Source organism: Heloderma suspectum, chromosome 4 (genome assembly GCF_057233095.1).
Source record: "Heloderma suspectum isolate Gila_16-S chromosome 4, 16-S_ref, whole genome shotgun sequence".
Classification (NCBI taxonomy): domain Eukaryota; kingdom Metazoa; phylum Chordata; class Lepidosauria; order Squamata; family Helodermatidae; genus Heloderma; species Heloderma suspectum.
The window spans coordinates 121,603,441-121,622,660 of NC_139461.1; the positions used below are offsets into that span (position 1 = coordinate 121,603,441).

Consider the following 19,220-nt stretch of genomic DNA (forward strand, 5'->3'; position numbering starts at 1 on the left):
ATGTCTGAACAGCCTCCATGGTTAAATGACCACTACCATTGAGTTTTGTGGCAAGAGTAGCCAAAGAAGGAGTAGCCGCTGAGCACCAAAATGGCCTACAGCAGAAAGGACTGCAGGTTCCTACGGGAGACTACGTTTACTACATTTACGTAGACTATGGCGAAAATAACGGGAATGCAAATAACGCCCCCTCTGCCTTCCTCCTCCCGCACCGCGGCGGGCACTGGGAGCAGTCCAGCTGGTCTCTGCCGGTGGCCGCGCAGCATAGCCTGGTTGCCAGCGGCGCTCCCCCTCCTCATCAAGTCCCTCTGCCAAGCCTCATGCTGCCGAGGACGCGGTCCCCAGGCCAGTCTGTCCGCAGCAGTGGCGGTGCTTCACCACCCTCCAAGGGACTCCCCTGTCCCAGCGTCCCCCCCACCTGGGCTCTTCTTTCCAGGCCAACAGGCCCACAGGTTTGGAGGGTTTGGGGGAGGGCTCTTGCCGCCAGCGCCCTCTCCGGGCTTGCGGGTCTCTCAGGCCCTACCTTCGGCCGGCCTCCTGGCCTTCAGCTCCACTGTAAGGGGCTGTGCAGTATAGTGGTTAGAGTGTTGCACCCGGACCCCAGGTCCTGGTCCACATTTGGCCATAGGCCTCACTGGGTGACTTTAGACCAGTCTCTTTTCTCAAAGTAGTCCTTCGCCATATGCCATGCCTCCTAAGAAAGGGGGTGGAAAAGGAAAGGGTAAAGCCCCACGACCTCCCATGAAGAGGCCAAAGCTTTGGCTCGACTCTGAGTCTGAGGATGAAGTAGGGATGGATGAAAGTCCCTTGCCTGATCCCGACATTTGCTTCGCAGTGGGGGGGGAGGTGCTCCGTCCCTCCCTCTGAAATTCTGGGCAGGGGGAGGCACCCCGTCCCTCCAGCTGTGAAACCACATCTCCTGCCAGGACGCAAATGGCGGCGGCCGCCATAGCTGCCGCCGTTTGCGTCCCTGCAGTCAGCCATGATAGGCTACGTAAATGTTTACGTAGCCTATCACAGCTGACTTAAAAAAAAAAAAGCGCGTATGCAAATGAGTTGCTTATTTTGGCACGTGTAGTCTACGTAAACATTTACGTAGACTACGGCGAAAATAAGGGCAACACTATTTGCGTTCCCCTTATTTTCGCCGAAGTCTACATAAATGTTTACATAGACTAGACGTGCCAAAATAAGGAACACAAATGGCGGTGCCCATGGGTGCTGCCATTTGCGTCCGTGCGTTTTTTGTGTGTGTTTTTTTACTCCTTTTTTTTTTTAACTCAGCCGTGATAAGCTATGTAAACATTTATGTAGCCTATCACGGCTGATTGCAGGGAAGCAAACGGCGGTGGCTATGGCCGCCGCCATTTGCGTTCCCGGCCAGCAGGGATTCACGGTGGGAGGGACGCGGCGCCTCCCCCCCCGGCCAGAATTTCAGGGGGGAGGGACAGGGCGCCTCCCCCCTGGCCAGAATTTTGGGGGGGAGGGACAGAGTGCCTCCCCCCCACCGCAAATCAAATTTCGGGCAAGGTAAGTGACTTTTGTACATCCCTACTGGTGACGCAGTCGACACCCCCCGCCACACTAGCAAGGGATCCAAGCACGGCCGCCCAGTGTCCAGCATGTCTGGATGCCATTTCGGCCTCCACCTTGTCTACGCAGGCTCACCTGGGCAGCATGCCACCACCGGAGGCAGTCCATCCTCCTGAGGCAGCTCTGCCACCAGCCACACAAGTAACATCATCTGCCTTGATGGCCGGGGACCTGGGTGCTGCTGCCCCAGATCCAGTGCAGCTGGATGCCATTGAGGCCTACACCTTATCTTCGCAGGCTCACCTGGGTGGCACACCACCGCTGGAGGCAGTCCACCCTCCTGGGGCATCTCTGTCAGCAGCACCGCAAGCGACATCCCCCCTTGCTCACAAGGGACCTGGTCGCGTCTGCCCCAGATATGATGCACGGGACACCTGCAGCTCCGTTAGTGACATTTCCACAGTAGCCCCAGCTGCTCAACTCCCCTTCCACTAGTGTCTGGCGGGGTCCTGCCGGATTAGCTCTGTATCCCTTGCCCCTGCACCCACACTCAGACTCCCACGTAGGTGGCAATATTGTCTCCTTTTGCTATCCGGAGAGGGGGGCAATGCCCATCTGGGCTAGTTTTTTCCTATTGCTTTCACCTTAGGAGCAGCATGGCTGGCTTATGATGAGGTTTTCCACAGAAGGGCCGCTATTACCCTTCTATGCGCTGGGACCTGAGAGACTGGGACCTTTGGGCTACAAGTTATGCCTCCTTCCCTGCCAGGTTTTGGCAATGGACCCAACACTGGCCTCTACCTATTGCAGGTCCAGTGGTTCAGCACCATTTGGTGTGCTGGGAGTACAGCCCCAAGAGCTCATGCTCCCGGAATCCTTGCTGTTTCGTCATGAGTGCTCCTCTTGCAGCGGACAGCACCCATGCGCCTCTTCTCCAAGAGCCCGGGAGTGGCGGGGTCCCCCTTCGGGTAGGCCAAGGCAGTGAGAAGCCTTGTAGTGGGCTACAGCTCCCTCAAATGGTCCCCATCCTGTTAGGATGGAGCCGCTCTTCTGGCTTTTAAAACACTACCCCGACAGTGGAAACACATTCTACTTGGAACATCACTTCATGATAGGTTTTAGGACCCCTTTCTTGGGTCGACATAGGCCATACTTAGCTCGCAATCAAACTCTTTCCTTACCATGCATTGACGGGTTCGGGAAAAATAGACAAGGAAGTACTGGCAGGATGGGTTATAGCCCCCCCTTTCATAGCCTATCTTCCCCAAACGCCAGTCCATTCTTGACGAGATCCCTGGGAGTCTGCGCTTAGTGCGAAATACCTCTTCCGATGAGACAGTTGTCTCGGTCCAGGAGCCCAGTGCCTGGCCCCTGATGGGCATGTGCTGTGTAGGGCCCTGGAGCCTGAGGCACTGTTCTGACTTAATGGAAGCATTCGTTCCCTTTCCTTTTGACTTCAGTGTCACTTTTGCTCACAAGACAGTGGGCCCATCTGCCACGTTAACATTTCAGGGAATCGAGTTAGACACCCTTAAGCAATGTTCTCGCCTCCCTCAGGACATATTTCCGGTCCTTCAGGCACAGCTCCAGGAGGTTTTACATCTCCCTAAGGTCTCCCTTGGGGGCCTTTGCAAGACGTTGTAGGGCATTTTTCAATTTCTCATGCAGGGTAGTGACCCCTGGCCGTGCCTTTCTGCACCGGCTCTGTTGGGCAATGCAGGGGCTGCAGCTGCTGCACCATAGGACCAGGGTCACTTCTGCTATGCGTATTGATCTGGGGTTCTGGCTTCAATGTTGTGGGATTTTACTGGCGTCCCCTCCTAGTGGTGTAAGCTGCTCATCCAAGCCAACCCACAGGTTCACTCAGGCGCCAATGGTACACTGAGTCTTGGACACATACGGCAGGTTTGGTGGTGCCCCGTGCAGTGGCCTGAGAGTTGGGCCACTGCCAGAATTTGTCAGGACCTTGCCTTTCTGGAGATCTTCCCTATTTACCTAGCCATGCACATTTGGGCCAACCTCATAGCCAAGTCGGTGGCCCTCTTGTATACGCAGATATGTTCAATAAATGTGGCCCAATTTTCAACCCAAGCCTTGTTGTCTGACTCTTCTTTGACTCATCTCTGCTCGCAATGGTTAGTCCAACCATGTTGCAGAACATGGTTACCTGCACATGTGTCAGCACTCACAGTGGTTAGCGGTAACCACCATGCACCATGGTTAGACTGACCACCTTTCCCCAATGTATGTCTGAATAAGGCCAGTGTGTCAACAAGATAGACAATCTTCAATGTATAGCACACTTATAAAAGTGTAGCTGTTGCTGTTCAGAGTTGCATAAGTGGTGGTGTTCAAGTTAGATTTCAGAAATATCACCCATAAGCTATTTATGCCCATTGTTACGCCCGCGAATGCAATCTGGTGCTCTGTCACTAGGGGTGTACGAAACCCCACTTACCTGGCTCCGCCGGGTTCCGCAGGTGGGGGGAGGTGATCCGTTCCTCCCCCCCTGGAATCCTGCCCAGCTCCGCTCCATGGCCAGGCCGGGCCAACCTGCAGCGGGCATCCAGCCGCTGCCGGGCTGCTGCGGATGCAAATGGCATTCTGTGTAGGGGATGTCATTTGCCTCCCTATTAGGGTTGGCGGAGAATTTCTCCCCGAAACTTCGGGGGGCCAAGCGCCAATGTGTTCGGCCCCCCGAACAAGTTTTGGGGAGAAATTGTCCACACACCCCCACACCCCGCACCCTCCCGGGACGGGACTTACCTTTGGCAAATGTCCCTCCCGGTGGCGGGTCCGGCTGGCGGTTCGGCGGGTGTTTGTCCGGGGTGGGAGCGGCAGCCGGTCTTTTGACCGGCTGCCGTCACCGCCATTCCAATAAAAGAAAAAAAAACACGCCCCCATGATAGGCTACGTGACGATTAACGTAGCCTATCACAGCTAGATTTGCAAAGTCAGCCGTGATAGGCTACGTAAATCGTCACGTAGCCTATCACGGGTGACTTAAAAAAAATTTTAAAAGCGCGTACGGATAATGGCGGCCCCCATAGGGAGCCGCCATTCCCGTTCCTTATTTGGTCACTGTAGTCTACGTAAATCTTTACGTAGACTACAGCAACCAAATAAGGAACGCGAATGGCGGCTCCCTATGGGGGCCGCCATTTGCGTACATGCTTTTTTCTTTTTTTTTAAGTCACCCATGATAGGCTACGTGACGATTAATGTAGCCTATCACGGCTGACTTTGCAGATCTAGCCATGATAGGCTACATTAATCGTCACGTAGCCTATCACGGCGGCGTTTTTTTTCTTTTTAAAAAAACTTTTTAGTTCGCGGCCGGGCGAGGCGAGGCGCCTCCTCCCCGGCCTGAATTTCAGCCGGGCGAGGCGGGAAGCCTCTCCCCCTGCCTGAATTTTGGCCAGGCGAGACGGGAAGCCTCCCCCCCCGGCCTGAACTTCATGGGGGGGAGCAACGAAGCGCCTCCCACCCACTGCGAAAAGCTTCGAGGACAGGTAAGTGACTTTCATCCATCCCTACTCCCTATGCTGGCCCGTGATAGGCTATGTAAATATTTACATAGCCTATCATGGCAAAAAAATAGGGAACGCAAATAACGACGGCTATGGCAGCCGCCATTTGCATACCCTTTTTTAGCTGTGATAGGCTATGTAAATATTTATGTAGCCTATCACGGTGAAAAAGGGAATGCAAATGGCAGCCGCTATAGCCGCCGCCATTTGCGTTCCCTTTTTTTGCCATGATAGGCTACATAAATATTTATGTAGCCTATCACAGCCTCTGCAGGGATGCAAATGGCATCCCTGCGTTAGCTGTGATAGGCTGCGTAAGTATTTACGTAGCCTATCACGGCCATTTGAAAGATGCGAATGGCGGCTGCAGACGCGGCCGCCATTTGAGAAGCACCGGAAAGGCCGACAAATGTAGGCTCCATTCCGGGCCCATTTCGTGGGGGGGGGCTTCGTTCCGCCACAGATTTTGGGAGGCCAAATGCGTTGGCATTCGGCCTCACCAAGATCGTGGCGGAATTCTCTGCCATGCCTATCTGTCACACATTTAAGTCTATTAAGGAAGCTATTTTTTTTTTTTTTAATGCACTGGAAAACATGTACACCTTCCTTATCTTTGGTTAAATCACAAAAGATTCATTGAGGTCCAAGCTGAGCTCAAGATAAAAAGGTGAACTGGTACAGCTTTCTGATACACACTGGTCTTGCTAGGTACATTCTTTGACTGGTAACAACCTTCACCGCTGTTGTACAATGCCTTTCAGAAATTAATTCTCCAACAGCCACTGGCCTTTCAGCAAAGCTGCACAAATTGCCCACAGTATACTGCCTGTTTATGTTCCATTCTCTCCTTAGCACAACAGAGGGCTTCCACAAGTTACTCCCAAAATAAAAATAATAAATCATTGGCTTGGCAAAGCAGCTGTATGCAGCACTATAAAAAAATAGGAGAACTCTTGAACAATCAAAAGTGATATATGAAAAGGTGTTGGCATTATGCGCCAGCAATGGCATTGACATGCATGAAACAGCAGTGCCACAGAAAAGCAAAAACACATGTATGATTTCAGGTTGATACTTCAACTGGCCCACACAAGGATGTCATCACACCAGATAATCTCAGGACAAAATTATTATATCCTTGCCTAGACAGGATGATCTCTGAACTTAACTAGCAGTTCTCTAATATTCAAGAACTAACGTTGGGAATTCAGGCATTCAATCCTCACTACCAAATCATTCTCTCTGCAGAGGACCTCACCGCACTTGCTACACATTACAAAGTGGAACTAAAGCCTGAAGAAGTAGAAGTTGTGAGAAGGTATATAGCCCATAAACATGCAGATCTCAGTAATCTCAGTATGGACAATATATACCAGCTTTTAGACCCTGACATGTTCCCAACCATAAGACCCATAATGCAAGTTGCCCTAACTATTTCAAGGAGTTGTTGTAACTGTGAACAGTCATTCAGTGTTTTTGGACATCTACACACCTGGCTCAGAAGCATAATCAGACCAACTAGATGACACAACCTTGCAGTCATTTCAGCTGAAAAGGGTGTACTGGAATCTGTATCTGAGGATGCTGTCTTTGACTGGTGCTTTGACAACAAACAAAGCAGGAGGCATACACAGATGCTTTCCCCAAAATTGGTAAATAAACATTTTAGTTTATATGGCAGAAGTATGAAGTACAATGTTTTTCTACAGAATTGTTTTAATTGTCACGATGGAACTGTTTGAGTTTCATATGACCATTTCGCTCATGGGCACCATTTTGTTTCTGCTGTTGAAAGGGGCTCTGCACTTGTGGGAAAGAGGAAGGAAGGCTCCTTCCTTGAGAAAGAAGATCTGGCTCTCCAGAGGCAGAGACCCAAGAGGCAGAGCCACATGAGAGGCAGAGTCCAGACTGCCTAGACAGTGAAGAGAGTGGATATACAACTGTGGCATTAACTATGGTATTTAGGACAAGACCACAGCCTAGATGTGGTCAATAACTTTGACAGTTATTGCTTATTTTGAAAACAGACCAGGAAGAGCTCCTTCCTTGTGACAGACCAACCTTGACCACCAGAGACAGAACAATGCAGACCACCACACTACAGATAAAAAAACAGTCCAGTTTGCAGAGAAAGGAGGTACAGGACTGCAGCCTAAATGTGGGTACATGACCTCCCTGCATGGGACTAGGGGTGTTATTTTGATAGCTATTGCTTGCTTTCAGGTCAGAGCAGAAGGAGCTCCATTCTGTGACAGAGTGAAATGGACCAGCCTTGACCACCAGTCTACCAATCAAGAGCAGCCTGGACTGTAGAGGGACTGTGTATCAGATGCACCCTGCACCCTTTCTTTGCTGTATTGCCCTGTAACCTTTGGGGAAGAATTGTCTGTCTGTAGGAGGAGGATAGGTAGCTCTTTCTTTCAGGACAGTACAGAGGGCTGCAGGACTCCTCCATTATGACGGACAGACCATGCTCTCCAAAGACAGGATGGATTAGATCACCAAGTTCATGTATATGTAAGAAAAGTGCATACCTTTTAATTTTTTATATAATGTTATTTATTTATTATATAATAGGGTATCACCTTCCTAATGATAAGGAGGGTCTCTAACATCTCATGAAGGATCTAGAGAGATGTAGACTTATTCCTGCCATGTAAGAGATGCTTAGAAAGCTCTGAGTGAATGCAGGACCTTGATTTAACCGGGGAACAATTATAGGAAGCTCTTGCTTGGTTTGGTAAGGCAGTAAACGCGGGGAAGCAATAGAAGGAAAAGCAAGGGAAAACACTGAAAGAGAAGGATATGTTGGGGCAACAGGGACCAGGTATGCACAGACAGTAAAGTACACATCCCTTTGTAAATGTTCACAAAGGGATGTATACCTTTGTGAATGTTCCTGCAGACTCATGTCCTTGTTTAGTCAGGTTTTCTACACTTTCTGGAATCTCGAACTAAACTGCCCAACACATAATAGATGCTGAAACAAACTGAACTGTCCTACATGCTAGCTTCGAACTCACATAATGTTTAGCTCATTATCTAATAACAACTGAGAACCATTATATTTAATGAGTTGGAAGACAGACAGTCAATAAAACATTTATGAACATTGTTAGAAGAATACAGTTCAGTTCTTGCTTTCTCTTTTGCTGTGATTAGAAGACTAATCGTTACACATGGGATATTAAAGAAAAAAGAATCATTGCTATTGGAATTGCTACCAATGTTTCTCCTAAAATTAGATTTGAAGCACATTTTGAGATTCTTCTTCAGACAAAGTTCACATAAACATTGAGTAAAAACAGAAGGGTTTCACGAACACCATTGTTACTATTAGAATTCTGTCTTACTTAAATGTTTGGCAGAAAATAAGTAGATACCCTTGAGTTTCTTTGCTTAGGAGGACTATTCATGAAATGCTTCAGGATCTAGTTCCAGATTCAGCCCCTGATCTGGAATACACTAAGGATGAGAGAACGAGCAATGTTCAAGTTCAACATCAATGCTCATCTCATCTCGTTCTTGCTCCTTAACACAAGCACTTTTTTTTTTTTTTTACAAACAGAAAAACATGCAAATATATTGGAGTGTGTACTGCTGACTCAGCTCCAGATGTCTCTGTATGAGGTAGATTAGCTAGATCCATTTCAACCTGGCTTCAGGACTGGTTATGGGACAGAGGCTGTTTGGGTCACCTTAGCGGATGATCTACACCAGGAACTGGAAAAGTGTGTTCTTGCAGGTCCTGCAGTTTCCAGTGCTATCAACCATGGTCTCCTTCTTTCCCGGTACTTCTTGGGGGAGGGATGATTTCAGAAGGTAGTGCTGGCCTGGGTGGGGATCATGTTCAACACTGATGCTATGGCCTTTGGCCTGTGATGTCCCTGAGTTGTCCATATTGTCTCTTATAGTGTGTGTGTGTGTGTGTGTGTGTGTGTGTGTATTTGGGGGTTCAGTGCCACCAGTATGCTGATGACACCCAACTGTATATCTCCTTTCCATCTAAATCCAATGAGGCAGTTTGAGCTGTGAATCAGTGCTCGATGTCAGTAATGGAGTGGATAAGGATAAAGAAATCAAAGCTTAATCCAGACAAGATAGAACTGTTTCTGGTCAGTTAAATCAGAGATCACAGAATAAGGATTCAAGTTGTATTGGATGTGATTACACTCCCTTTGAAGACTCAGATTCACAGCTTGAGTGTACTCCTGGATTTAGCCCTGAACCTAGATACCACGGGTTCGGCAGTAGCCAAGAGTGTGTATGCACAGCTAAGTTAACTGTGTCCTTTCCTGGAAATGTCAAGCCTGGCCACAGTGATACATGCCTTAGTTTGAGATACTGTAATATATTTGGTTTACTGTGATGTACTCTACAGTTTGGAAACTTCAGCTGGTCCAGAATGCTGCAGCCGGATGATTGACCAGGGCCAATTATAGGGAGTATATGACTCTCCGGTTCACTAGCAACAGTCAATTTCCAGGCACAATTCAAAGTGATGTATATTTATTTATTTTATTTACAGCATTTGTTTACCACTCCATATCTAAAACAGATTCTGGAGTTGTGAACATAAGAAGTAAAAAAAAATTAAAAAAGATAAAAACAATTAAAATACCATTATTAAAATTGCTCTTTTAAAAACAGAATGGCAATAAAAACCGTGGCTCGTTAGTTAAGGAATGCTTCCTGGAAAAGAGCTGTTTTCTGGAGTAGCAAAGTGTTGGTGCCTGCCTAACTTCCAGGGGGAAGGGGTTCCAAAGGAAGGGGGCCACCACACTGAAGGCTCTTCTCAGGGGGGAATCCAATTGGGACATAGGTCCATGTGAAGCCACCACTACATGATGACCTCAGTGACCAGGCAGGTTGTAAGGTATCCTCGCTCATCCCCAGTTGTTTAGGGCTTTGTACACTAGTACCAAAACCTTAAACCCAGCCTGGTAGCAAGTAGGAGGCCAGTGCACTTCCCTGAGCAATGGAGTTGCATGCTGGAAAGGGGCAGCTCCCGAGAATCCCGACAGCATCTGAGCTGCTGCATTCTGCACTAGCTCCAGCTTCCAAAATAGCCTCCAGGGCAGCCCCACATAGAGCACATTGCTGTAATCCAGTCTTGAGGTTACTAACACCTGTACCACTGTGGCCAAGCTATCCCTGTCCAGGAGAGCCCGTAGTTGGCAGACCCACCGAAGCTGGTATTTATGACTTATAAAGCCCCATATAACTTGTGACCAGGCTGTTTGAAAGACCACATCCTCCAATGTGACCCTGCCAGGATTTCAAGTCCCTTGGGAGAACCCATTCTCTTTGTCCTACCGCTATCAAAGGTACATTTGGTGGGAATGTAAGAGAGGGCCTTTCTCAGTGGAGCTGCTCCCAGGCTCTGGAATTACCTACCAAGGGAAGAAAGCCCAGCTCCATCTTATGTTCTTCTGCTGGTAGGGAAATATATGTTCGTGCAGATGAGTGTTTAGCTTTTTAAAGTAGGTTTTAAATGGTGGGTGCTGTTCATTAACGGTTATTGTTATATTATTATTATTATTATTATTATTATTATATCATTATTATTGTGTTTGATTTGCCTTTATGTTTTAATTATAGTATTTGTATTTGTTGTTGGCCACTCTGAGCACTATTTGTAATGGAAAGGTGGGACATATATTTCATCAATAAAGAATACATTTTAAACTATGAGTATTGGCTAGACAACTAAGAGCTTCTGTTTTATTTAGTGCATCATTAATGTGTTCACAGACTACAAAACTAAAAAGAAACTTGTGTCATTATAACCTTTTTCAGTAACGTTAGCATTACACATTCTGAAAAGTAATTCAAAGTCCCAAGTTTATTCATTATTGTGACAAAGTGGCCTTTAGAGATAATTCACAATCCTATATTGTTGTTATTCAGATAAATCTCTCTACAGTTCACAATTCATTTCAAATTCAATAGCAGTTTCATAGTAACTGCCTTTCCATGGATTTAGTAAAAGTATTAATTCTATATTAATACAGATTCCGAGCATCGTTAATTTCATAAAAATATAATTCAGTATAGGATCCCCTCACCGCACAGCCAATGCATACAGCATATCTATGTTCAGTTCTTTGGCTTTGTCATCCAACTCAAACAGGGTTTGTTTGTTTGTTTGCTTTCTCAGACCTGAACAAGTTGAAGGTCTTTGTATCCACCCTTCCAGCATTGGCATTGTCCTTTATTTTGAATGCTTTTATGTGATCCCAACTTCTACTGTCCTCACAGTCAGGAAAAAAGAAAAGCAGAGATGTTCTATAGTCAGATCTACAGCTGCAAACCACAACCTATTTAAATAAGAAACAATCTCTATAACTGACAAGGCCAGCTCTGATTCAGCTATAAGAAGTGGCTTGCCTTATTGTCTGTGAGAAGTGCAACAGGGAAAACAGCATAGAAAACTCTGGCCTTGCACATGCTTGTTCCCCTGACACATGCCAAAATGGTGTAGGATAGCCTTTCCCAACTGGGTGTCCTCCAGATGGTTTGGGACTACAACTCCCATCATCCCAATACTGGTTGGGGATAATGTAAGTTGTGGTCCAAAACACAACTTACATCTGGAGGGCGCCCGGTTGAGAAAGCTGGTGCAGAGGATAGAGCAGTGGAGAACTAGGGAAAACTTGGCCATGAAGTGTCCTGAATGACACTGGGTCAGTCATTATCTTTTACAATGACCCATCCCCACATAATTGCAGAGAGGATAAAAAGGGCAACCCCCTTTACACAATCCTGAGTTCTTTGGAAGGTTGATAGGACACAATATAATAAATAAAATGGCTTATTTGAATAGGTCTTGAGTTTTATATTCCAGTCATGTTTTATAATAATGTATATACTGTCAGCATGTCATTAAGGAGGAATTACATTCACATATATGCATGAGCTCCATCCCTACTTGGCAACAATTGTCATAGCTGAAGCCAAGGCCATTGGAGTGGGGTTGGGTATCTAACAACCCATAAAAATTTATTATTGAATGAGCAATTCACAAAGTATTTCTGGAAAATGATGTGGCAAAATAGCCTTATATATATTCACTGTTGGTGGGGGTGTACAAAGATCCATAAATGTATTAATAAAATTACAGGCTATTTATTGCGCTCTGATACTATGGAAAGTCTTGTTTCTTCAGTGTTATGGACAAGAAGTACTACTAGGGATGGTGCGGGAGCCCATTTCTATCCGGGAATCCAGCAGAACTGCCCCTGTCCACACCCTGAGCCCTGCTCGCTGAGCCCCTGCCCCTGCTTGAGTCCCCTGCTTGAGTCCATGCTTGGCGAACAGCCTGCACTCACCCTAGCAGCCTCGTCAAGCTCCACAGTCACCATTTTTGAGAAATAAAATGGCGATTGCACAAATATGCATACTTGCCTATGCACGAAAATGTGCATTTTGTGAATGTGCATATTTGGATATGCATAAAAATGTGCATTTTTGCAAAAATGTGCATTTTTGCACAGACACAGATATGCATATTTGCGAAAATGTGCATCTCCGTGCATGCACACATATGTGCATTTTGCTATCGCTATTTTATTTTTAAAAAAATGGCGATTGCGAAGCTTGACAAGGCCACCAGGGTGACTGCAGGCTGTTCACTGGGCGCAGGAGGGGCTCGAGCATGGTCCAGGGACCAGCAAGTGGAGGCCGGGGCTGAGCGGGCATGCAGAGAACCCAGATGGGGGTGAGTTAACTGGAAATACAAAAGATCACTCAGATTCTCTTCTACACTTTACTGATTGTAAGGTACATATTTGCATATATCCAAACAAACCTTTGTTATTTCTTTCATTATTCCCAAATATTCTCATTTCTTTCCTTAGTGCTTATTTGTTAATATATGTTATTCTATAGGTAGCATCCAATGTTAGTCCTACTTTGAGTAGAGAAACTGAAATCAATGAGACCTAAGTTAGTTTCAACTAACTTAAGTCCTATTCATTTCAATGGGTCTACTCTACATAGAACTAACATTGGATACTACCCTAAATCTGCATCCTACATAAGAGGGTTCTGTTGTTTATTTAAAAATGTAACCCCTAAACAAAAACAATCCAAAGTCAATACTTTTTGAGAGAGAGAGGGAGATTGAGAGAGACTGAGAGAGAGAGAGAGAGAGAGAGAGAGAGAGAGGTGGCTGACATTCAGAAAGCTCTGATGGGTCCAAAGGCTTCTGCTCCACAATTCAGTTTGCCATGCACATCCTTTTCCAGGTGATCTGATCACATCATTGTCCTGGATTGGTGTAGGTAGGGATGGCGGAGAATTCCGCCATGGATTTCAGTGAGGCCAAATGCACTGGCATTCGCCCCCCCCGAAAACTGTGGTGGAATGGCCTGACACCCCCCTGCGCTCCCACGGATCCCCCCAGGAAGAAGCTTACCTGGGGCAGATGTTCCGGACGGCGGCGGCTCCAGCAGTGGCTTCGGTGTTGGCAGCAGCTGGTCTTCCGACCGGCCGCCGCTGCCACCATTTGCAGTCTGGTCTGGTTTTTTTACATTGACGTGATAGGCTACGTAAAGACTTACGTAGCCTATCACATCTGGGTAGGTAAAAAAAAAAAAGCATATGCAAATGGCGGCAGCTACGGCCGCCATTTGCCTTCCTTATTTTTCGCCGTCTTAGTCTACGTAAATATTTACGTAGACTAAGACGGCGAAAAATAAGGAACGCAAATGGCGGCGGCCATAGCCACCACCATTTGCGTACACTTTTTTTTTTTTTAACCTGCCCAGATGTGATAGGCTATGTAAATACTTACGTAGCCTATCATGGCTAAATACAGGGATGCAAATGGCGGCGGCTACGACTGCCGCCATTTGCATCCCTGCAGGCTGCCCAGCAGCCAGATGTCCGGCTGTGGGCGGCCGGAGCCAGCCGGTGGCTCCGCGGCTTGGCCGCGGAGCGGAGCCGGCCAGGCAGGATTCCAGGGGGAGGGACGGAGCACCTCCCCCCCAGTGGAAACAGAATGGAATGGAAGGTAAGTGTTCCATCCATCCCTAGGTGTAGGTGGCATCAGTGATTCCTATTTTACTGCAGAAGCCTCAAGAATATTGCTAGATTCCAGTCCTTTCTGGCATAATTCAGCCACGGTGGTTGGGCCAAAAGAAAGCTCAAACAGCAGAGGGAAGAAGTAGTCAACAAACATTGTGATATAAACAAACATATTCATTCTTCTGCAACATCATCAGTTATTACTGATTGTTCTGTTGAGGAGGACCACCACATAAGTACAAGCAACTGTGGAAGCAGTAGTACTGGTAACAACAGTACAAATGGAGAGAGAGAGATTGCCATTTCTCCAGCAGTTGAAGAGTATTTCCAACAGCTATTTGAGTCCATTAGTCTTTGTAATTCTAAAGTGGAACTTGACATATCTGGGGCTGCAGGTAATACCAGCTTTGATACTTTTAACGATACAGCTTTGTGGCCAAATATTATACACGAGGAAGTTAGAATTATGTAAGGAAAGCCCCCCCAGCATCCACACACACAGAAGTTGCAACAGCGTATACGCTGCCTCACTTTGACAGTACAACTCACAAAAGAGATGCTTGTCAAACAAACCAGCTCTTGGAGAGAGAAACAACACCACCAGAATGGTGACACATTAAAAAGGTCATGATCGCTCGACTCAGAATCAACTGGTAATGCATATTGTTTTTCTTGCAAGCTTATTTTTTTTATCATTTCCTAAGCAAATTAGAAATTCTTCATTCACAACTTCAGGCTTCTGTGACTGGAAGTATGGGGAGGACAAGGTCTCTGGTCATGAGAAAGTGCAACAGCAGTGGAATGCAGTTAGTTGTTGGCTACTGAGACAGCATAATAATGTACACCTGGTAGATAAGCAACTGAAAAAGCAGTTAAAGGCTGAACCTTTGAGCCAGTGTGGTGTACTGGTGAAAGTGTTGAACTAGGAGCCAGGAGATCCGGGTTCTAGTCCCCACTCAGCCATGGAAGCTCACTGGGTGACTTTGGGCCAGTCACAGTCTCTCAGCCCAATCTACTTCACAGGGTTGTTGTTGTGAGGATAAAATGGAGAGGAGGAGGATAACGTAAGCTGCCTTGGGTTCCTTGCAAGAGGAAAAAAGGTGGGATATACATGCAATAAATAAACAAACAAACAAATAAATAAATAAACAATCAAACTTGAGTGTTAGGAATATTGCAACGTCATCTGCAAGTTACAGGAAGGGGGGGCAGTGTGGCAATTAGGTAGTTAATGCATGGGAATTTGGGGCATAGCTAGCCTTAGGATCTCTATAACCTACAGTGTGGTTTACTGCTTCTCTCCTCTCCTTCCCTTTCTCTCTCTCTGACCTTCCACCATTGCTGGGAGCACACGTGTTTGCTCTCTCTCCTGCCAGTGTTACAGAACATGAAGAAGTGGACTGAACAACCTTTGTCTGAAACTATATACTGTACTTGCATTTTTATGCAAGAAACTGTGAGTAAACCATTTTACCTTTTTTTAACTAAAGAAGAGTGTGGTCTCCTTTTATTCTAAGAGAAGTCTTGTGTGCCTGTGGGACTGGTAAATATTCATTCTGTTCTGCCTTTTGTTTTTTCTCTGCTCACGGCCTTTTTAACAGGAGGCAGCAATACCACATAATTCCTGTCACTGACTAGTGCCATAATACACTGAAAAGAGCAGCAGCAGTAGTAAAATTCTTGTGTGAAAGAAGACTAGCATTTTGTGGTGACAATGACATTTTGGGGACATGCAATCATACGTGTTTTTTAGAAGTTCACATTAGAATTAGACTTTTTGTTGTCCCAATAAGTAGGTTGTTAATTGAGAGTTATAAATGAACATTTTAAACAGAGGACAATTCCTCTTTTTTTTCCTTTTCTTACACATCCACAATGTGCCTTGTTTCATCACAGAGATATTTCATGGGGAGAGTGGGCATGGTTTAAACTTAATATAGACACACCATAGGGAAGATGGACTGGATCTTCATCTGCAAATGGCGTCCTGCACTTTACCGTGGTAGGCTACGTAAATCTTTACGTAGCCTATCACGTTAAAGAGCAAGGACGCAAATGGCGTAGTGGACGTCATCTGTGTCCACAGTCCAGCAATTAGGGATGTTGGAGAATTCCGCCACGGACTCCAGAATTCTGCCACGGACTCCCCCCCCCGCCACCCCCAGAGTCCATGGCGGGACAGAGGAATCCCCACCACCACCCCGTGGAATCCCCACAGGACAGAGGCTACCTGGTGGCCACAGAGGCTCCGGCAGCAACGGCTCCAGGTCGTCTTCCAGCCGTTGCTGGGCTGTGGCTGCAAATGAATTGTCTAGAAATTCCTTTTCTGGATGTTATGATTTATACTAATAATGGTAAGATTGATGTAAAAGGGTTTGTCAAAACCCATTAATAAAAATTCTACTTTATATTTTTTCTAGCAATCTTCCCAGGCATTTGAAAACCAGCCTTCCCTATGGTCAATTTTTACATTTAAAAAGTAACAGTACATTTGACCATATGTACAACACACACAGGTATCTTTCTACCAAGGAACGCATAGACAAAGTTTTTCTGAGATATGTCATTGCATTGTCCAGATCTAGAGCAAACAGGATTAGCAAACAGTCTCTGTTTTAGCCCCATGCTAGATCAGGGACCAACAGATGGTTTTGGTCTGTAGAATGTAACCATTTTTTTCTCAGAGAATCAAACACATCATCTACAATCACTGACATTTGGTCCACGATGTGTTGTTGTTGTTCAGTCGTTCAGTCGTGTCCGACTCTTCGTGACCCCATGGACCATAGCACGCTAGGCCTTCCTGTCCTGCGCTCTCTCCCGGAGCGTGCTCAAGTTCATATTCATTGCATCCGTGATGCTATCTAGCCATCTCATCCTCTGCCGTCCCCTTCTCCTTTTGCCTTCAGTCTTTCCCAGCATCAGGGTCTTTTCCAGAGAGTTTTCTCTTCGAATTAGGTGGCCAAAATATTGGAGCTTCAGCTTCATTATCTGTCCTTCCAATGAGCACTCAGGGTTGATTTCCTTTAGGATGGACTGATTTGACCTCCTTGCAGTCCAGGGCACTCGTAAGAGTCTTCTCCAGCACCACAGTTCGAAAGCATCAATTCTTCGGCGCTCAGCCTTCCTTATAGTCCAGCTCTCACAGCCATACATTACTACTGGGAAAACCATAGCTTTGATTAGACGGACCTTTGTCGGCAAGGTGATGTCTCTGCTTCTTACTATGCTGTCTAGGTTGGCCATAGCTTTCCTCCCCAGGAGCAAGCGTCTTTTAATTTCATGGCTACAGTCACCGTCTGCGGTGATCTTGGAGCCCAAGAAAGTAAAATCTGTCACTGCTTCCATTTCTTCCCCTTCTATATGCCAGGAAGTGATGGGGCCAGATGCCATGATCTTAGTTTTTTTAATGTTGAGTTTCAAACCAGCTTTTGCACTCTCCTCTTTCACCCTCAACAAGAGGCTCTTTAGATCCTCTTCGCTTTCTGCCATTAGGGTGGTATCGTCTGCATATCGGAGGTTGTTGATAATTCTCCGAGCAATCTTAATTCCAACCTCTGATTCATCCAACCCGGCATTTCTCATGATGTACTCTGCATATAAGTTAAATAAGCAGGGTGACAATATGTAGCCTTGTCGTACTCCTTTCCCAATTTTGAACCAATCGGTTGTTCCATCTCTGGTTCTTACTGTTGCTTCTTGACCCTCGTACAGGTTTCTCAGGAGACAGGTAAGGTGGTCTGGTACTCCCATCACTTTCAGAATTTGCCACAGTTTGTTGTGATCCACACAATCAAAGGCTTTAGCGTAGTCAATGAAGCAGAAATAGACGTTTTTCTGGAATTCTCTTGCTTTCTCCATGATGCAGCGAATGTTGGCGATTTGATCTCTAGTTCCTCTGCCTCTTCGAAACCCAGCTTGTACTTCCGGTAGTTCTCGGTTCGCATACTGCTGAAGCCTAGCTTGTAGGATTTTGAGCATCACCTTGCTGGCATGTGAAATGAGCGCAATTGTGCGGTAGTCTGAACACTCTTTGGCGTTGCCCTTCTTTGGAATTGGAATGTAAACTGACCTTTTCCAGTCTTGTGGCCACTGTTGAGTGTTCCAGATTTGTTGACATATTGAATGCAGCACTTTAACAGCATCATCTTTTAGGATTTTAAACAGCTCGGCTGGAATACTGTCATCTCCGCTAGCTTTGTTGTTACTAATGCTTCCTAAGGCTCACTTGACTTCATTCTCTAGGATGTCTGGCTCAAGTTCAGTGAGCGCACTATCATGGCTATTGGGGACATTAAGATCTTTCCTGTATAGTTCTTCTGTGTATTCTTGCCACCTCTTCTTAATCTCATCTGCTTCTGTTAGGTCCCTGCCTTCTTTGTCCTTTATCATGCCCGTCTTTGCACAAAACGTTCCCTTGAGATCTCCAATTTTCTTGAAGAGATCTCTAGTCTTTCCCATTCTGTTGTTTTCCTCGATTTATTTGCATTGTTCATTTAAGAAGGCCTTCTTGTCTCTCCTTGCTATTCTCTGGAACTCTGCGTTCAGTTGGGTATATCTTCCCCTTTCTCCCTTGCTTTTCGCTTCCCTTCTTTCCTCAGCTACTTGTAAAGCCTCCTCAGACAGCCACTTTGCTTTCTTGCATTTCTTTTTCTTTGGGATGGATTTCGTTGCTGCCTCCTGAACAATGTTATGGATCTCCGTCCATAGTTCCTCAGGCACTCTGTCTATCAGGTCTAATCCCTGAAATCTATTCCTCACCTCCACTGTATATTCATCAGGGATATGATTTAGGTCATACCTGAATGGTTTAGTGGTTTTCCCGACGTTCTTCAATTTAAGCCGAAATTTTGCAAGAAGCAGCTCATGATCTGAGCCACAGTCAGCTCCAGGTCTTGTTTTTACTGACTGTATGGAGCTTCTCCATCTTTGGCTGCAAAGGACATAATCAATCTGATTTCGAAATTGACCATCTGGTGACGTCCATGTGTAGAGTCGCCTCTTGTGCTGTTGGAAAAGAGTGTTTGCTATGATCAGCATGTTCTCTTGGCAAAACTCTATTAGCTTTTGTCCTGCTTCATTTTGTACACCAAGGCCATGCCTGCCTGTTATCCCGGTGATTTCTTG

The 19,220-nt window shown here is 46.2% G+C and overlaps 1 long non-coding RNA gene across 1 annotated transcript in view; it reads left to right on the forward strand.

The window, feature by feature from the left end:
* LOC146347375 (uncharacterized) overlaps window positions 1-19,220 on the forward strand; it is an 89,319-nt gene that overhangs the window by 23,784 nt on the left and 46,315 nt on the right. Inside the window, exon 2 of the long non-coding RNA XR_014789867.1 lies at window positions 15,470-15,549. This is a non-coding gene — a long non-coding RNA (uncharacterized LOC146347375). The remainder of the gene's footprint in view (window positions 1-15,469; window positions 15,550-19,220) is intronic.